Genomic DNA, 20,701 nt, shown 5'->3' with positions numbered 1-20,701 from the left:
AGCACCAAAATTGTAGTAGAACAGAAAAGGATTGTATATGAAACTGTAAATCTTTGTACAGTTTGCTTTTTTCTTAAAATATAAAAAAAATTTAACATTTAAGTTTCTAAGATGTTCTACTTGTCTGTGATTATTTATGGCCCTCTGTTGTCCTCTGTGAATTTTTTAGAAAAATGCTTCAATGATCCTTCTCCCTTTTTCTTTGATAACACTCACTCTTCTGAAGTCATGATGAAATGTCTGATTTTCATTTAATATGATACTATTTTAACCTTTTCTCTGACAGTGTGATGATCTGACAGCAAACAGACAACTGGATTCTGCTTTGACTCTTCCATCAGTAAGCAGGTATTTCCTGTCTGTTAAGATATAGTGAGCAATATGTGAGAGGCAGTTGAATTTAGTAGACAGAGAGGTGGCCTTTGATTCAGTAAGACCAGGGTACAAGTCCCACTTCCAACATAAGCATGCTGGCTGTGTGAGCCTGGGGAAAAACCCTTTAACTTTCGATGCCCTAGGAAACCCTCCAAGACTAAGTTGCAGGAGAGGTGCCAGTGTGCATTGGTAGACGGCATTTTCTTAATGAGAATTACCTACAGCAATGAAATCACAGATTCAGACATGGAGGACCTACTGGAACTTATGATTCTCTGTAATAGCCCTTAAGAACCCAAGGTCACCTCCATACCATTATAAAGTATTGGAGGAAGACTTTTCTTTAGAAGATACTCAAATGGACCTGTACTTTCATCAATGTGGATATACCCTCCAAAAATGAAGATTGCAACTCATCCATGTCTGCTCATCCTGTGCTACTCTTGGTCATGTCCTTCCATAAATTTACCACAACAGGTCTATCCCATGTGTTTCTTCACATTCTTTTGATATCACACAGATACCAGTGGTACATGCAGGCTGCCCATCCCTCTCTCTTTGTACATGGCCAGCTCATCTTCTTTTTTGTTCTCATGATTCTTTGAAGACATCTTTTACACTGCTTCTCCATCTAAATTCCTTGTTGGTGATATGCTGTGGCCTCTTTGTGGTCAGCTAGCTGACACAGTGGATAGAGTGCTAGGGCCTGGAGTCAGGGAGACTCCTCTTTATGAGTTCAAATCTGGACTCAGACACTAGCTGTGTGACTCCGGGCAAGTCACTTAAACTTGTTTGCCTCAGTTTCCTCATTTGTAAAATGAGCTGGAGAAGGAAATGGCAAACCACTCCATTATCTTTGCCAAGAAAGCCCCAAATGGGGTCATGAAGAATCAACTGAACGGCAACAACAACAACAAAAGTGACCTCTTCATGCCCACCAATGTGCTTCTTCTTTGTACTTTGGGTGATTCTCAACTGAATTGTTTCAGAGACTGTAAGGTTCCATGACTTGCAGCCACATAATACCAGAAGAATGTTCATATGAAAAAGATGGGCCTTTGTTTCAGGGAGAGCATTGAAAAATATTTTTCCTTTCTCAGCTAGGGAGTATCATGTGTCTGAGGCCAGATATGAACTCAGGTCCTCTTGCCTCCAGGGCCGGTACTCGATCCACTGCCATTGAAAAATGTTTTAAAAATTTCTCTCTTTTCCTCCGATTCAGTTCTGGACCTAAACTCATTGTCCATTGTGGAGGATATTTCATATAATGTTAAAAAAGAAGTGTGCTACAAGATAGAATGTTAAAGGGGCAGCTAGGTGGTACAGCAGATAGAGCTCTGAGCCTGGAGTCCAGAAGACCTGAGTTCAAATCCATCTTCAGACATTTACTAGCTGTGTGACCCTGGGCAAGTCACTTAAACACTGTCTGCCTCAGTTTCTTCAGCTGTACAATGGGGATTATAACAGCACCTCCTCACAGGATTTTTGTGAAGATCAAATGAGATAATATATGTAGAGCACTTAGTACTGCATAGTAGGAATGCACTCCCTCTCCCCTACTTCCCCCCAAGCAAAGTGTTCTAAGGATATTTTAGAAGGGAGAAAAGGTACCTGAGCTGGGCTTTGAAAAAAAAGAGTAAGGTTTTTAAAAGGTGGAAATGTGAAGAACTACCATAAAATGCACACAGATTATAAGAGATAACAAGAGGAGTTAGGTGAACAGCTAATCATGTAGTATAGCTGAACTATAGAATGTATGGTGGAAAGGGAGACTGGAACTAGATTAGGGAGGGCTTTTAATGTTAGAAATTTCTTTTTCATTGAATCATACCAATTTCAAAGCACAAACAGCCAGCTTCACTGAGGGTAGTAATCTAGCCTTTTTGGTTAGAATTCCTTAAGTTGTTCTCTGCTTTTTTGTTAAAGAGGAAGCTAAGTAATACCATAGATAGACTCTATCAGGAAGACTACTTAGACTAGCTGAATCTTGCACTTAACCACTGCTGCCTTCAGTTTTCCTACCTATAAAATGGGAAGAATAATAGCACCTACCTTCGATGATTCTTGTGAGCATCAAATAACATAGCTTGTGTAAAGTGCTTTGTAAACCTTGAAGTGCTATAGAGATGCTAGCTGTTATTGTTAGAGAAAATACAAACCCCTGTCTTTCATATTTCTTTACAAGGTTGATTTTGCCTGGTACTCACATCTCATTGGTAACTTCTCTCTGCCCCTCTGATGGGACCCTCTTACTGGAGAGAGGGCCATGGGCTCTAGGGACTCTAAGGAAAAGGCTCAGCATAGTCCTCTCCCCATGTTCCCCAGCTACACTGCTTTTGGACTTCTTTCTTTGAATTTCTCCATTGTGTGTCTAGCACCTCCCCCCCCCTCCATTTCACCCTATCTTCCTACCTCTATCCTTATTTTTTAGCTTCCATTTCCCCTATTAGATTATAAGCTCCTTGAGGGCAAGGGCTGCCTTTATTTTTATTTGTATCTGTGTCCTCAGAGCTTAGCAGAGTGTGTGGCACCTAGCAGATACTTAATAAATGTTTATTGACTGACTGATCACCAGGCAATTAAACTTACAATGCGAATAGGTTCCAGTTTGATTCTCCACCTCTGTCCCCAACCCCCCTCTCTGAGTAATACTGTTTAGTTCCAGGAACATTAGTGAAGCTTTGCCAGCCTTCCCACTGAATGAAAGGGAAGACAAATTTCTTTCCAGTGCCAGCAGAGGTCAGCTGGAGTACTCATATCAGGCCCTTATTTGCAATACTTAGGACTTTTTCTGGCTGCTGCCTGAAAAAGCAAACAACTCTGATCGCAACCCAAGTAACCCATCATTCCCTCTCTGGTCACCCGAGCAGGCCTTGCTCTAGCCTAGTCTTTGGAAGTCTGCCTATCCCATTTGGTGGATTTCACTGCCTGGCATCCACTTCCTTATTATTCCTTAGCATCTTCCTGATGCAGTCCTTTCTTCCCATTAGTTCAATGAAATATTTTGGCGCTTGAAAGCCTTTAGATGACTTCAAATCATTTCTCACAGATTTCTGACTACTAGAACTAGTCCTAAGGTTTAGGGATTTTCTTTTGGGGGGATGGCCAATTATCAGTGGGTGGAGGATAATTAAGAGATATTCTAATCAAATAAACAAGCATTTTTAAGTGCCTACTATTTGCCAGGCTCTGTGCAAGGTGCTAGGGATATAAAAATGTAACAAGGGCCAGGCCATGAAGAATGGTCAAGATGCCCTTTCTGATTCTCATTGACCACATGGAAAATTTGGGGCCTGCTTCCAAGTATGTGGTATTCCAGTACTGAAAAGACTTGGTGTTTTGTTATGGTGTGGAAAACCCTATATAGTGTCTTGGTCTTTCTCCAGCCCGTGATAGTGGCAAGGGAGTGGGGTATTGTGTCAGTAAAAGAAAAGTCAGTTTCCAGCTTGGTTTCTCTCTTTCTTTGACTTTCCTGGTGGCATCATGTAACTCCAAGACTTTCAATGAGGGGTAGGGAAGGGCGGGTCTTTCTGGTCCTCAGCAGCTGATGGCTATAAACAAATGGGCTCTAAAGTGTTTACCTTGACTAAGCGAGTCTGAGGCTAGGTTTGGACCATTTCTTTTGTATTTATTCTTTCCTGATCTTAGATAAAATCTAAGATCTAAGACAAAATGTCCATTTATTCCTAGATAGGCATGTTCAGGCTGAGAGGTGACTTTGGGTTCAAGAGGTCAGGAAAAGGCTCTCTCCAAAATGATGAGTAATCTGTTAAATGCCAAATCCAATGGTATATTCTGTCCTCATCCTTGACCTCCCTGTACCTTTCGACACTATTGAGCCCTCTCTCCTCCTTGGTACTCTCTTCTCTCACTTTTCATGATGCTGTTTTCTCTTGGTTCTCCTCCTGCCAGTCTTATCTACTCTCAGTCTCCTTTGCTGGATCATCACCCAGATCCTTCCCACTACGTGTGGATGTACCTCAAGGCTCGGAACTGGGTCGACTCCCAGACAGAGACAGACAGATACGGGAACACAGAGACAAAATTACAGTATTCCCTGCTTTCAAGAAGTTTACATTCTAAGGAAGAAAAACCCACATGTATGTGTACATATACTTATGTATGTATGCATGCATGTATATTAAATCTATAGGTAGAGATATATAACTATCTCTGTCTATGTATGTCTGTCTGCATGTATGGAATGTAGATCTATCCATTTATCTATCGTTATCTGAGAGTAGGCCTAGGACAGCACCATGAGGTATACCCACAGTTTTTGTGTGTGTGTGTGTGTGTGTAAGTGTATCTATGTAGATATATCTATCCATGCCTATCTCTCTACATAGCTATATCTACGTAGACATATTTTTCTATATCTATCTCCAGTCCTAGTTTTTCTCCTTAGTTCTAGCCCTGTAGCATCACCTGCTGCCTCAGCCAGGTGAAGGAATCATGTCCATTCTTCCCTCCACCTCAGATGGAAAGAAAGGAGAGAAAAATTACCAAGGGTGGATTGTTCTTTTTCTATGTACACTTAGCTCTGGTTCAACAACTCCTGAGTTATTGGGCCTTCTGGCTCCTAAGCTAACCGGAAGACTTTTTTTTTTTTTAGGCAATTGGGGTTAAGTGACTTGCCCAGGGTCACACAGCTAGTAAGTGTCAAGTGTTTGGTCTGAGGCCGGATTTGAACTCGGGTCCTCCTGACCTTATGGCTGGTTCTATCCACAGCACCACCTAGCTGCCCCCTAACCAGAAGACTTTTTGTCACCATGTAATGCCAGCTAATGAAAGTAAGCTCTCAAGCCTGTACACGTGGTCAGATTTGAAGCAGGCAGAGGTATCTCTGCATGCTCTAAGGAGGGGAATATCTGTGCCTTCTTCAGAGACTTCCCATACTTCCCTCCATTAGCCAGTCTGATATGCATATGTAGCCCCAAGATATATGCCTATTTTAATATACACACATATATGTGTGCATGTGTTCTTCTTTAGAATATAAATTCTTTGACCCCCAGTGCAAAGGGTGCTGGATTTGGAGTCAGACAACCTGGGTTCAGATGCCTCAAAACCAGTTAATATCTGTGTGACCTTAGGAAAGTCACTTTCTGGGTCTCAGTTTACTCCTCTATCAGAGGTTCTTAACCTAGAGTCTGTGAACTTGGCTTTTTAAAATATATTTTGATAACTGTATTTCAACAACAACAATAAAAAAAAAAGAATGTCAATGCCTTGAAGGCAGGGAATATTGTGATTTTGAGTTTGTGATTCCACTGCTTGTCATGGTGCCTGTCACAGAGTAGGCATTTAATAAATATTTATTGATTCATTGTATAGCCAGGAAGGTCTTTACAGATTGGTCATAGGAGGGGGAAAAAGCACCTAAGAAAAGTGTCTGATGTGAACTTTCAAGATGGAATGTGGGGACTCAAGAAGAAGAATAATTTTAGGCCCACGGAATGTTATAAACAAGAGCATATGAGAAAGTAAAGCAAATGAATTAGCAGTGGTAAGTAATTGGATTTGGCTACAGCACCAAGTATGTGGAGGGGAAGGGAGCAAGTCGTATGATGTAGGGTTAGGAAGATTGGGTGGTGTCAGATTGTGCAAGGCCTTGAATGCTTGCCTAAGGATTGTATTCAGTAGGCATTGTAAATAATGATTATTTTAAGTGTTTAAGCCTCTGAAAAACTAAATAATAGGAATACTCTTAAAAAACTCAAATGTATGCTTGGTGGTTTGTAGACACAGCATCTCATGTTACATGCTTTGTCCCCTCCAAATCCGCTCCTGATCAACTTTAGGAAAAGTGCTTTCGAACTTCAGTGCTTAAAAACAGAAATCTAATACTTTAAATTGTTCCATATTATAGAGGTGTGAGTGTTATGGGGGACTGGCCAAAGAGCCCAGTCCTTACGAGCATGTGCAGACATTTTGTAACTGATTGCAGTTGGTTAATCGTGTGGTTTAGTGAAGCCTTTTGGACTGGCTTACATTCAGAACTAGACCGCATTCAAAAGGCATTAGCCAGCAAGGGCAAATCTCTTGGCTACGGCTCTTTTCAGCCCAGCTGACATGAAAGAAGGGCAAACTGCTGTGGTGCTCCAAGTGGGGGCTAGGCCTTGGGCCCTCCCTCTCAGAGTGGCTAGGAAACTGAGAGTTCATGGCTCCGCTGTTGCTTCTGTCTTCTTTACGTTTATTCTTTCCTACTTTTAGGTGAAGGAGATTGGAGATGCTATGACCTCATGAAATTTTTAAGGTCAGAATGACGAGTTACCAGAGGTCTATGAGCTGGAGCAGATGATGGGAATTTCCAGGAGCCATACGGGAATGTCAAGCCATTGGAGAAGCAAACCTGGTCTACCAGTGACAGAGATGTAGAGTCCCCCGTCCGTTGGCCATGCCACAATTGGCAGTGAACCTGGTCCGTGACTAATAATTCTTGGATGTTAAGTCTGAGTCCATTCTTCCCAGGGACCGAAGTTCTATGGAGGACAATGTGCCCCCTTAGATGTGGTGGGGAACAATTTACACTTCTGTGCTTTGCTGTATCTTCCTAGTGAATATCCCTTCAAAAAAGCTAATTGCTGTTATCAGTTAGATGAAACTGAATGCTGATCACTGGCAGCTAAAATGGAGGCAGACGCTCTAGAATGAAGGTTTGATCTAGTAACACAGAAAAAAGACAATCATGGGCCCTTAGGAGTACTCCAGAATGCTGAGGACAAGGTGTACCACTCCTTGATCTGGGAGAGTGAGTCTAGAGAGTCTAGAGCAGGGGTGGGGACCATTTGGGGCCTTGAGGGCCTTCTAGGTCCTTGGGTGTGGCCTTTTGACTGAGTCCAAGTTTTACAGAACAAATCCTTTCAATAAGGGGATTTGTTCTGTGAAGTTTGGAGTCGGTCAAAGGGTTGCGCTTGAGGACCTAGAGGTGCCACTGATGATTCACAAGAGGAATGATTTTTAAAAGAATTGAATGAGGCAGAACACGTTCAGGGATAGTGTTTTATATTTATCATCTCTGTTCTTTCCTATTAGATCAATTATAATAATCATAGTTCTACAAGCATGAAATAAAAGTGGCTCCAAGATTGTACCCTAGAAGGCTGGAAAGGCTAAGCAGAATTTGAGATTGTAGCTCTAGCTCGTGGTCGGCAGGTGGCGCTGTACCTTTGATTGCCTGCTCTATTATGTAACACGTGGGAGCTGGGCTCTGCCTGGGAGGCCCTGTTTTCAGTAGAGGTGAATGTGCTAATTTAGATCAAAGGTTTCAGAGCTGGAAGGGACCGTGGTGATTATCTAATTCAATACCCTCATTTTTTTTCCAGTGAAGAAATTTAGGTCCCCAAAGGGGGGCAATGACTTGTCCAAGATCATACAAGTAGTAAGAAGAGAAGCTGGGACTCAAACCCATATCCTTTGACTCCAGATTCTCTACTCATCATGCTTATAGTGCTCAGTGGAATTTTAAACCTCTTATATGCTTTACAATCATTAAAAATCATCCCACTTTCTCTGATAATTTTCCTGAGAATCACTTGGATTTATTTGTAAGAAGGTAAAATTATCAAATGTCATTCTTTGGAAAGGTGAACATTTATCCATTATTAAAAATGGTAATGCCACTTCCTTTTAGCTTCTTTCCCATCTTTTCATATCTCCATCCCTGCCCCCTCGTGTTCATTGTGCAGGTTGTGAGTTTGGCCTGGAAATTGAGAGAAATGTATATGTATTTGTTTGCATGCTGTCTCTCCTGTTAGATTGTAAGCTCCTTGGGGTCAGAGACTGTCTCTTTCCTCTTATTGTGTCTCCAGTGCTTACACAAATGCCCAGCACATAGTAGGTGCTTAATAGATGTTGATTGATTGGTCATAGGAAATGTCTTGATAGAGTTGTGGCAGAAGAGCGACTCACTTTAAGTCAAGGTTGGAGAGGTGTGCCATGCAGTGGCAACACAATCATTGGTAGTGGCAGGCTTAATTCCTCTAGCTCCTGGCCTCTGAGTCTGCTTGCCCTGCTTTATGATGGGCTAGCTATGGCCAGAAGAGGTCAGAAATCCCTCTCATCAATAAGCAAACCAGGACCAAGAAAAGTTTCTTCTGTGGGCACAGCTAGATGGTGCAGTTGTTAGAATGCCAGTCCTGGAGTCAGGAAGACCTGAGTTCAAATCCAGCCTCAAAAATCTACTAGCTGTGTGACCCTGTGTGACCACAATCTCTGTGTGCCTCAGTTTCCTCATCTGTAAAGTGAAGACCATAACAATAGCTCCTCACAGGGTTGTTGTGAGGATCAAATGAGATAATATTTGTAAAGTACTTAGCACAGTGCCTTGAACCTAGTAAATGCTATATAAATGTTAGCTATATTACTATTCATTTCCCTGGACCACCTGGATCCAGAGTGTGTTTCCTGTTCTATGAGTCCTAAGTCCGGGATCCCTCCAGAGTTTCTGTGTTGGCATAGAAGACACTGTCCTGCTGGAATTGTGAATCCCACCTCCTGTAGGACTGTATTGTCTGACTTGGTGACCCTGGAGGGTGGACATGGACTGTCCATCTCCTAAAACTCTTGCCTTTTGTGGACTTCTGGGCTTGAGGGAAGCTGTGGGTTTACAGCTGCTTGATAGTAATTTTGTTGTTTTGTGTGCTGATTATCTTATATTGTTGATTTGCTTATCCATCCTATGCTAAAAAAGAAAAAAACAAACATACCCCAAACAAACACAAAACATCCAAAGCCAATATCACAACATGCTATCTCCAAGCATGTTTTTCAGCATCTGTGGAGAGCAAATGCTACGAGGCAAGGTTGTGTGATTAGGTCTCATTGCATATAGTAAATTAAAGACAAAAGCAGAGTTTGATCAGGAGGTGAGGGACTCAGAGCTAGGTCTTCTTTGGATGAATCCTCACATTTACACACACCCCTTGACAAGGAGGTGGTGCTGCCTTTTACAGGGAGAGGCAGAGCAGAACAAGTGGACAGTGTCCAGCTCTTACCTGGTACTTCCAGCCAGTGGGGCACGCACCAGTCATCAGGGTGAGGATGCGATTCTCCAGAACCCAGATCCTCAGAGCTGGATGGCATAGAGTGAGTGGCTGGCAATGTGCCAGGCACTGTGCTGAGAGGGGTGAGACTACTCACTGCTAGGAGAAATCAGGGAAGGCTTTGTGGAGGAAATGACCTTGTTGTTATTGTTCAGTTGCGTATGACTCTACATGACCCTATAGATTTTGTCCGTGAGGTTTTCTTGGCAAAGATACTGGAGTGGATTGCCATTTCCTTCTCTAGTGTGTCTCCATTTTTTTTTTAGGCGATTGGGGTTAAGTGACTTGCCCAGGGTCACATAGCTAGTAAATGTCAAGTGTTTAGTCTGAGGCCAAATAGTGTGAACAGTGTGTCTCCATCTTACAGATAAGGAATTGAGGCAAATATAGGTTAAGTGACTTGCCCAGGGTCACCCAGGTAGTGTCTGATGCTGGATTTGAACTCAGATCTTCCTGATTCCAGGGCCAGTGCTCTATCCATTGCAATGCCTAGCTACCCCTAAGTTGAGCCTTAGGAATAGGATATGTAGAGCTGGGCAGAGAGAAGCAGAGCATGGTAGGTAGAGGAATCAGTGTGAAGCAAAGGCAGGGAGATAAAAAATTGTGGGAGTCTATATTTTTCTTTTCTTTTCTTTTCTTTTCTTTTCTTTTCTTTTCTTTTTTTCTTTTCTTTTCTTTTCTTTTCTTTTCTTTTCTTTTCTTTTCTTTTCTTTTCTTTCTTTCTTCTCTTCTCTTCTTTCTCTTCTCTTTTTTCTTTCTTTCTTTTCTTTCTTCTTTCTTTCTTTCTTTCTTTTCTTTTTTTCTTTTCTTTCTTTCTTTCTTTTCTTTTCTTTTCTTTTTTTTTCTTTTCTCTTTCTTTTCTTTTTTTCTTTTCTTTTCTTTTCTTTTCTTTTCTTTTCTTTTCTTTTCTTTTCTTTTCTTTTCTTTTCTTTTCTTTTCTTTTCTTTTCTTTTCTTTTCTTTTCTTTTCTTTTCTTTTTCCAGTCTATATTTTTCTAGGGGTAGATAGGTAGTACAGTGAATAGAGGTAGAGTCACAGGTAGAGAGTTGTGACTGGATTTAGGAAGACCTGAATTAAAATCTGGCCTCAGACATTTACTAGCTGTGTGACCCTGGGCAAGTCACTTAATCCTGTTGGCTTAATTTCCTCATTTGTAAACCTCCAGTATCTTTGCCAAGAAAACCCCAAATGGAGGGTCACAAAGAGTTGAATGACTGAAAATGACCGAACAAAAAAAAATTTGTCTAGAATTCAGAGTGTATGAAAGTGCCTGAGTAAACTGGAGGGTACGTCTGTGAGTCAAGAGTGAGGAAGTTGGGAGTCAGGAGAACCCTGAGTTTAAATACTCTCTAACATTAGTTGTGTGACCACAGACAAATCACTTAATCTCTCTGAGCCTCAGTGTCCTCCTCTCTAAAATGGAGATTATAATATTCACACTACTTATCTTATAGGGCTGTTGTGATGCTCAAATGAGATAATGTATATAACTCATTTTGAAATCCTTAAAGTGCCAGAGCAATGTTAGTTATTATTATTATTATTACCAATGGTAGTTGAGACTAGTGAAAAATCTAAGGGCCTGAGAAATTTGGTGGTGGTGGAGGTAGTGGTAGGGTGGGGTCTCTCTTTCCAAAGCTATGCTTTGGAATAACTATCATTGAAAAGCCATTATTGAAAATGACAGGGAAAAATCGTTCCTAATCTTATGCATTTGGTACATTCTTCGTGTGCAAAAGAGTTAAGCCCAAAACTTTAGTTAAGAAAACTTCAGAGAACAAATGTTTACTGAAGCCTAGAGCACTCCAGTCTCTTTGGTTTCCAGGATCGGAGGTGGTGTGTGTGTGTGTGTGTGGTTGATGTTTTTAGAACAAGGCAATGTCTCAGCCCTGTGGGAGCAGATTGCATGAGACAAGCACCCAGAGTGGGGGAGAGAATGCCAGCCAATCTGTTAGATTTCATCATCTGCTGATCCTGGGCTGGGGAGATTCTTCATGTGTGTGTATATATATGTATATATGTGCTTGCTTCACATACCTAAGCCTGGTGAGATAGTGCTTTCGAAATTCATCCTCTAGTGGGGGCTTATGCGCTACCACCTAAAAATACTTCTTTTTGATCTATTTTAGGTTTAGTAAATAAATCTCTGGGTTTATTCTTTATTCTGGTGAGTATGGATCTGGGGTGTTTCTGCTCTGGGAAAGCATCTACAGGCAAAGAGAGAATCAAGAATATTTCCTGTACTCACTTCTTAATTCAGCAGGCAATAATGATCTGTCATGGTGATTTTCATACTGCTAGGATTACAATGATGACAAAGCAGCTCGAGAAATAATAACAGCTTACACGTGTAGTGTTGTTTATGGCTACAAAGAACCTTATCTGCATTGTCTTATTTGAGTTTTCCAAAGGGGAGCTGATCTGGGGGTAGGCTAAGAGGGAGACAAAAATCTCGTATCGTTGTACTGTCACATAAACATGAGATGCTATGTCTACAAATCACCAAGCACACACTTGGAATTTTATAAAATTCAGGTTTTAGAGGTTTAATCACTTAAATTCATTTATAATAGTGTTTTTCCATAAACATCATTCATAGCAAATGATGTTATGAAATGAAATATTTTTCCCTTTTTTTTTTTTTTGCTTTTTGGTGAGGCAATTGGGGTGAAGTGACTTGCCCAGGGTCATACAGCTAGTAAGTGTCAAGTGTCTGAGGCCAGATTTGAACTCAGGTCTTCCAGAATCCAGGGCCCATGCTCTATCTACTATGATATCTAGCTGCTAATGAAATAAAATACTTTAAAGAGGTAGGCGGGGGGAGTGCTAATTTTATTGTACCCATGATATAGAGTAAGAAACTGAGTCTCAGAGAAGTGAAATAACTTGCTCCAAGATATACAACTCCTAAACGCCAACACAGGGACTGAAATTGTATTCTGACTCCATGTCTAAGCCTATTTTTGCTATACCTCTACTTACCTATAGTGATGAAAAAGATAGGCTGGACAAATAAGATGATTAATTTCATTCATTTTGTACCCAACAAAGCTTTGAGTAGGGGACGTTTGGCAAAAAGAATATCATAAAGGCTTGTAAGTAACATTTTTGATATGACTGTGATAAGAAAATTGGGCACATTCATTTATATTGTATGTCTATGTCTATCTACAGCTCATATTTTTGCAGCTTCTATGAGATCCAAGAAAGGAGATCAGTTCATACAATAAAATTACAGTAATTCAGACAAATTGGTGATAAAGAAAAATCTAAATCATAACCTAACAAAATTGTGTAGGTTCCATTTGGGCCTATTTTGATGAATTGATAAAACTTGAAAGAATTTTTGAAGAGGTTAGAACATCTTTCCTTGACTCTTATACACATCATAATTTGTTTAGCAACTTTTTCTTCAAAGACAGCAAAAAAGTAAAGTTCAATTCAGGTTGAATGACCAGAGATTTTTAATTTAGTGGCATATGAAGTGATACTTTATAGTATTTTTTTCTCTCTTTTAACCATGGAAGTTAATGACATTTCATTTCATCAGACTACATCAGCGCAGAAGATAATTGTGTGTAAAAATAATTTCCTTAGAAATATTTTTTCGCTTCTGGATTGACTGGGGACACAGGTGAGTAGTCGTTGTCAATGAGAGTTACTGCCTGGGAATTTGAGCCCTAGGCTTTCTATTTTTTTTTTAAATCAAAAGGAAGGTGAGGTATTTGTATCATCTTGTATGTTGTGTTTCATATATGGCTGTGTGTGAAAGAGCAAGAAAATTCTGACAGTGTAATTTGGCAGGAATGCTTGCAATTCAGGGATGCTTTTCTGAAAGATTGGGCCTATGATGATGGAAAGATCAAATTTAGGATGAACATTAGCCATGGTAAATAATAGGGTTTTTTTTTCAGGCTTTTTATATAAGAAGCAGCAGCAATATTAAAACAAACAAACAAACCTTAATGCCGGTCAGTTAAACCTACACTAAAGAGGAATATAGCAATCCAACTTTCAATGATGATTCAATTCTCTGAGACTTGGTTTTCTTATTTGCAAAATGGAGATAATATCACATGTACCTCTTACTTACCAGAGTTATGAGGAGAGCACTTTGTAAACCTTTAAGTAACACATCAGATAATAATAATGATGACATTAATAATAGTAATTCCTCTTCATCTCCCTGGACCTCAATTCCCTTATTTGTTAAAATGATGGGGTCAGAATGGATGATTTCTAAGGTCTCACTCAACTCTAAATCATGTGGGTCTATGTTATTAAACTAAGCCCAGGATTCACGTACATGAACAATATATTAATTTCTAATAAGTGGTTTTAAACTTTTTTTTCCTACTTAAAAGATTAATTTCTATTTAGGGTGGAGTTAGCAAAAGGTTAAAGGAATGCTAATCCAGGAAGATAATTGCTTCATGTCATAAGAAAACGAATGCTTTTAAATGCCTTTGGATGTATAGGATGTTGAAAATATGAGTAAATGCGCATGTCCATTCAGGAGTACTTATGGCATATCATTCACATTTGCTTTCTTCACCAGCACATTGTATGAAATAACGAGGTAAATCAGTTAACATTTTCTTTTAAATCACTTCTCTCATTAAAAAATGTTTTTATGTTTTCTTTAGGCTTATTTTCCAAATCTGAAAAGCAACTCACCCGTTCATTTTTCAGAGGAAGAAACTGAGGCCCAGAGAAGTTAAGTAAGTTGCCCAAAATGACAGTTAATAAATAGCAGAGCTGGGGCTTGAACTCAGCTCCTCTAAGTCTACAATCAGAGCAGCTCCTAACTAACATGGAATTCTTATCCAATTTTCTATCATTGCCAGTGGCATTGGTCTATTTCCCCCATTACCTATCTTCCTTCTTTCTTCATTTTTCAGTAATGAAATGTTAGATACATAAAATATTGGGTTAGAATTTTGTGTGAAGGATGTTTTCCAAATATGTTAATGGTTGTATTGAGCATTTTTAATGATTGACACAATCTTAAAAATACAAATGGAAACATGAAGATGAATTTAGATGTTAATATTCTAAGGTTATTTTTAAATGTAATTGCTTCACTCTTTTTATTATTACTGGACAAACAGCAGGTGATTTTATGTGACATATTTCCTGACAATCTGTGCATCTTAAAATAGCTTAATATTCACAAGATGCAGTGTTCTCATCAAGGAATTTTATTTTCATTTTAATTTTATGCATGGTAGTCATTTTATGATCATTTAGCCAATGGTGGGATATTAAGTGAGTTTCCTTTGAGATTTCTTTCCATTTATACCACACATATATCTATGTACCTATACATGGTTATTTTCCTGATTTCTTACCCATTACACTGTAAGTTCCTTGAGGGCAAACACCATATTTACAGCTAGTATTTATATAGTGCTTTAAAGTTTGCAAAGTCCTTTACAAATATCATCTCATTTGATCCCCACAACAATTCTGTAAGGAAGGTGCAATTATCATCCCCATTTTACAGGTGAGGAAGCTGAGTCTTCCTGACTCTAGATTCTGGGCCCTCCCCAATGTGCCATCTTGCTGTACGGTGCCTGGCATGTAGCAAATGCTTAATAAATGTTTGTTGACTAATTGGAAAGCCAGAGACTGGGTTTTCTTTAGGTTATGACTTATGAAATTCATCACTTGGATATAAAATGAATGGAGGTCTGGGTTTCAGTCTGTGCTTTGCCACTAAGTAAGGTCTTCATATTTATCATCTTTTAAAACGAGGAAATTGGGTTAAATACTCACTATGACTCCTTTAACTCTTCAACAATGTACTCAGCCCAAGGTGTTCCTTATCAATGGTAATATCCTTTAAACACTTGTTTGCAAATATCCTTGTACCGATTACAAAATATGTGAACTCCTCCATGAAAGCCATGCACAGAAAGATTAACCTAAAATTACACACAAGAACCAAGATGCGAAAGCCGTGGGATGGGCAGATCAGGGTGTTTAGTCTAGCAATGCAATCAAGGCTCGTCCTCACAGACTCCAAAGTTTATGACTCTTTGATTCCATAAACGGAGGTGCCTGACTTCTCCACCTTTGGATGAGCTCCACAGAGATAGAAAATGAGAAAAGACTTGACTTATTTGGGGAATTGATGAAAAATCAAAGAGTATCTTCTTTGGTTTCTGGGCTTGGTTAGTAAAAAATTAAATTTTTGAAGCATAATTTTATTCACATCATCCTCTGGTTCAGTTGTGACCATCTCAAATGATGTTTCAGATCCACTTTTAAAGGCAGCTGGGTGGTGGAGAGTGCTGAATGTGGAATTAGGAAGACCTGAGTTCAAAAAAGGCCTCAGATGCTTACTACCTCTGTCACCCTGGGTAAGTTATTTAAGCTCTGCCTGCCTCAGTTCCCTCATTTGAAAAATGGGGATAACAGCTCCTACTTCATAAGGATATGAAGATAAAATGAGACAGTTATTTGTAAAACCATAAAGTATTATATAAATATTAGCTATTATTATTATATTAACTATCTCCAGCAGAAATAAGTCATTTGTTCCATACACAGTAGTGTGTCCCAAGAGACTTTGGCAAAGCTAACAGGGCAGGAAAGGTGGAGAGACAGAGACACTGAAATGTTAAAGGTACAAAATATCTTAGAAAGGTTCTGAGGTTTGAATAGTTCAATTGCATATAAAGAGGCCAGCAAAGACAAAGAACTTGACTCGATGGCAAATGCTGTATTCTTATCTTTTTTCCCTAGACACTCATTTCCATCAGACCTCAACAGGACTCTAGGAAATATAATTGGCTGAATGGAGACTGATCACCAAGGATCAGACCAAGAAACCAAGGAAGAGTCCTTAAGCTGAAAAAACTGCCCCTGTAGCAGATAGGGTTATTCAATGGAAGAAGATAAATGTTTTCTACCTCCTTCTAGGGGTGACAAAGCTCAAAGCTGAGGCTCTGAGGGAGTCAAAGTGAAGACCCTTTTGCCAGTTTTAGGCTAACAGTCCTGGAGTGCTTGATCAGAAAAAAGCACTGTAATACTTCTTTTGAAAAGACACAATACCACCCAGCCCAGATCAGCCAATAAACCACAGCTGCCCATCCAAGAGGTGGTCCAGGGAGTTCAGTGGACTGACCTGTGCAACAGAGACTTAGAACCCTCAGAAAAGCCCAGCAGCCAAGTGACCTGTCCAGCCCAGTCTGGCAGCAGTTGCCCAGTGGCAGAGAAACCTGCCTGTCCTTGTCCAGGACAAATTGCTCAGTTGTTCAGTGACTGAGTGATCTTTCTGGCCTAGCTCAGCAGCAGAACAGTGACTTTCCTAGCCCAGCAAAAGCCATGCTCAGTGTCTAAATATCAGTGTCTGGACCTGCCCAGTCCAGCCTAGCAGTGAGTAGTCAAAACTGGTAGGGACCTAAACCTGCTGCCACAGTCTAGTAGATCTTTCAGAATGCCAGTCAGACCTTACTTCCTAGCTGTGTGATTCTGGGTAAATAAGTTATTCTCTGTCTCAGTTTTTTCATCTGTAAAATGGAGGTAATAATTGCACCTACTTTCTAGAGTTGTTATGAGATAGTATTTGTAAAAAGCTATATAAATACTAGATATTATTATTCCTAAATGAAATGAGTTAATTGCTGCATAATGCTAGAAATGCAATGCCAAGACAGATTTATCCTTAAGGTGATTAAGATCTCCATGAGGTGAATAGAAACATTATAGAGACTGATTAGAGTAGGTAGGGTAGAAGGAGAATCTGTCTTATTTTCATATTCAATTGAATAAATATTTATTGAGTGCCTGTGCTGAAGGCACTGGACTGAATACTATGATCTGGAAGCTGCAGGCTGAGGCGTGACCATGCGGCCCTATCCAATATCAAATCCTTATTTGCAACAAAATTTGCAATGGTAAATGGAGCTTTAGGGGCCCTAGAACCTGGAGGCCATCTGTCAATTGGCCTTTTTGCTGTGTTTATCTGCCTCCACTATTTAGTCATTTCGGTCATGTTAGACTCTTCGTGACCCCATTTGGGGTTTTCTTGGCAAAGATACTGGACTGGTTTGCCATTTCCTTCTTTAGCTGATTTTTCAGATGAGAAAAACGGAGGCAGAGTTAAGTGAGTTTCCCAGGGTCACACAGCTAGTAAGCATCTGAAGTCACATTTGAACTCAGATCTTCCTAACTCCAGGTCCATTGCACTAGTGTAAGGACACAAGATTTGTAGAGGGCAGACTATCCTGCCAGCTATGCCAACTGTCAGGCCAAATCTAAGGGAGCTGATCTGTTTTGCCATCATATGCCAATTGTAAGGATGCAGACCCTTCCAAGACAATACTGAGATACCGAAGAAAGAGTGCCAGCTCAGTAGTAAATGTATGTAGATTTATTAGGGTTTGTTAGGTTAATTGGGTTGTTTTGGGGGAGTTTACTCACAAGACCTAGTCCTTGGGAGCAGGAGGACAGAATGGTATGATGGATCCCTGCACCAACCCCAGGTCAGGTATTATATAGAAACAGAAGAAAGAAAGCATAGACCAGGGATGGCCCACGGTCATGTACAAGTTTTCCCATAGGAAAGTTGGGACTTCTTTTGCTATTTACATTTAATCAAGGTAGTTTACATTTTTCTGTGGAGTCACGGGGCACCTTCCCATTCTGGCCTACCCTCATACACTTCACCCCTCATAACCTGTTCATTCAATCTTTCTGATCATATTTTCTGCAAAGTTCCCTCAGTGGTGTATGAGGGTTGTGTTAACATGGAGGAAGCAGGAACCTGCCGATGAGTTACTATGGAGCACACATCACAACAGCGTAACAAGCACAGGTAAGAAAGCAACATGAGCAATAAGAAAGTGACCATAATTGTTACAATCTGTGGGAAGTGAAGGAGAGCCAATGGCATTTGGTGATTAGTGGGAGAGCTAAATTTCTCAACTTAGTACAGGCCAGCTGAGTTTCTGAACTAGGCTCAGAGACAAATAAACATGGCTTGGGCAATTTTACAACATATTGGGGATAATAGAGAATAGAATCAATTACAAAATGGGAATAGGATAGTTTTATTTTCTTAACTTCCCCCTTTTTGTCAATGGAAGACTTGTCATAATTTTTCCTTACAAGTTAATGTAAGGACAATGTGCTTGACCAATCACAGCACAAGCCATAGCAAGAATATCTAAAGCCATGGACTAATTTTAGAGTGGAAGTTTACATGACATCAAGATAACTGAGTGAACTCAGTTTTCAGGTATGGTAAAACAAAAAAGCCAAAGTAGTACAATGATGACCATCAACCCACTCCCAATGTCCATTTAATTAGCAAATTTCATCTTGAAATTCAGACATCCCATGTAGTTATCTGGTCTCTGGAACACCTTTTCTTGGGGCAATCTGGAAAATGTCTTATCCTCAGGGGCCATTCTTCAGTAGAACTGGTTTTCTGGTTCCAAGTTACTTGTAGAGACTCCTCAGATGTTCGTGCTAAAATCTCTTATGAAACAGATGACAATACAAGTTGGCATAGCCTCTCAAATTTTCCTTCTTCAATAACTAGTTCACGTTGTGAAAACCAGCTCAAACCTCAGAGTTCTAATCTCATTAACAAGAGAGTTATAAGGGGAACATCGAACTAGGGTCCCATAGGTCACTTGAAACTTCAGAAATTTAAGTCTTTATGTGTCCCATTAGAATCATCTACATTTGATATACCGGATTATCTGATCTTGTGCTTTCTCAAAATTTTCTACTTTGATTCCAATTCCTTTAGGAGGATCAGATGCTATTGAGGATTCAGTCCTATATATGAAAACATAAGTAACAACACTCTTGCAGGTAGAGGTTTTCCACCCCTATGTTCAATGGTTACACAAATTAACTTATTTATAAGAGGCTGACAACTCCAATTATAATAAAAGACTTGGGAGGGTACTTATGTAATTAATTCCCAATTATATATAGAAAATAGTGCATATCAGCTGAGTAGAACATGTCAGCTGTTAACCAGTACTTTTTACTAAGATGACTGATGGCTCCAAAATTCTATTCCTTAAAACAGAAGAGTCTTTAACCTCACAAATTAATAGATTCATATCTGGGTTTCACAAGTTTTTTTTTTTAACCTTTGTCCAATTATTTCCATAGCATTCTGAAAGAATGAGCTATTTCAGGGATTTAATCTTATATAAGACTATGTAAGTATTAGCAGGCAGATGACAAGCCAAAGTACTAATTTACTTACTAATTTAGTTGTTGGGGACATGGAATGACTACACATTTAAACTGAAAACAGTAAGAGACCTTACCTACCTGCATTGTGCTCATATCATCTACTGACCACTTTGCTCTATTATAGAAATTTACTATAAAAAACAACAGCAAGGAAACAAAACAAGGACATGATTATAACAGCATCAAACCAGCCCTTCAGGCTTAAGCCTAATGGCACATATATGGCAGGATAAAGGATCCTTAACCCTGTTTGACTTCAGGTAAGAGTCACAGGTGACAACTAATCATGCAGTAACAATTCCACCTCCTCAGGATAGGAATAGCCAGGTGGGAAACATTTCTGTACAAAAGGAAGTTACATAATGGGGAAACCAAGCCAGAAGTTGGCTATGTCAAAGTTGTCCTCTTGGCTTTTGCTCAGACAGACTTCCACCTATGATAGTTGAGGATCACATTCCCTCTGAGAAGCTTTCGGCATTTCTCTCGAATGGCGGATTACTGACTTAATGATCCATCAGACAACTATACCTGAATTCAAAACTCAAAACAACATCAGTTATAGTCCCAAGAGATTTTGTCTCAAATAGCAAGTTTCACTAATTACATCTTAGGGATAGATACAGTTATTTTTACTCTTGTGGAGTTGTTATAAGCAATAAAAAGTTTACCGGGACTCACATACATAAAAGATTTTACTTATTCACTTGCTTTTCTTCTTTTTCTTGAGTTTAAACTCATCCTGGTGTAAAGAGCAATCATTAGAAATCACTTCTAGGGGCAGCTAGGTGGCTCAGTGGATAGAGCACTGGCCCTGGAGTCAGGAGGACCTGAGTTCAAATTCGGCCTCAGACACATAACACTTACTAGCTGTGTGACTCTGGGCAAGTCACTTAACCCCATTGCCTAGCCAAAAAAAAGAAATCACTTCTATATAATAAACAAACTTGTGAATTCTCAATAAACCCATTCCTTGTTTGGGAATTTCTTTACCCATAACAAACTCTCTTTCCAGGGCTGATAACCTTGCTTACAAGATGGTTTCAAGAAACCTG

General features: G+C 39.7%; 1 long non-coding RNA gene across 1 annotated transcript; it reads left to right on the top strand.

The window, feature by feature from the left end:
• The first annotated feature begins 206 nt into the window (after positions 1 to 206).
• On the top strand, positions 207 to 8,010 carry LOC144456964 (uncharacterized). The gene is made up of 2 exons (XR_013486211.1): positions 207 to 348; positions 6,592 to 8,010. It is a non-coding gene; the product is annotated as an uncharacterized LOC144456964 (long non-coding RNA).
• The last annotated feature ends 12,691 nt before the right edge of the window (positions 8,011 to 20,701 follow it).

Source organism: Phascolarctos cinereus, unplaced genomic scaffold, assembly GCF_003287225.1.
Source record: "Phascolarctos cinereus isolate Bilbo 61053 unplaced genomic scaffold, phaCin_HiC Scaffold_4;HRSCAF=312, whole genome shotgun sequence".
Taxonomy (NCBI): domain Eukaryota; kingdom Metazoa; phylum Chordata; class Mammalia; order Diprotodontia; family Phascolarctidae; genus Phascolarctos; species Phascolarctos cinereus.
Note: the sequence above shows the minus strand (reverse complement) of the source record. Positions and strands in the feature narration are given on the sequence as shown.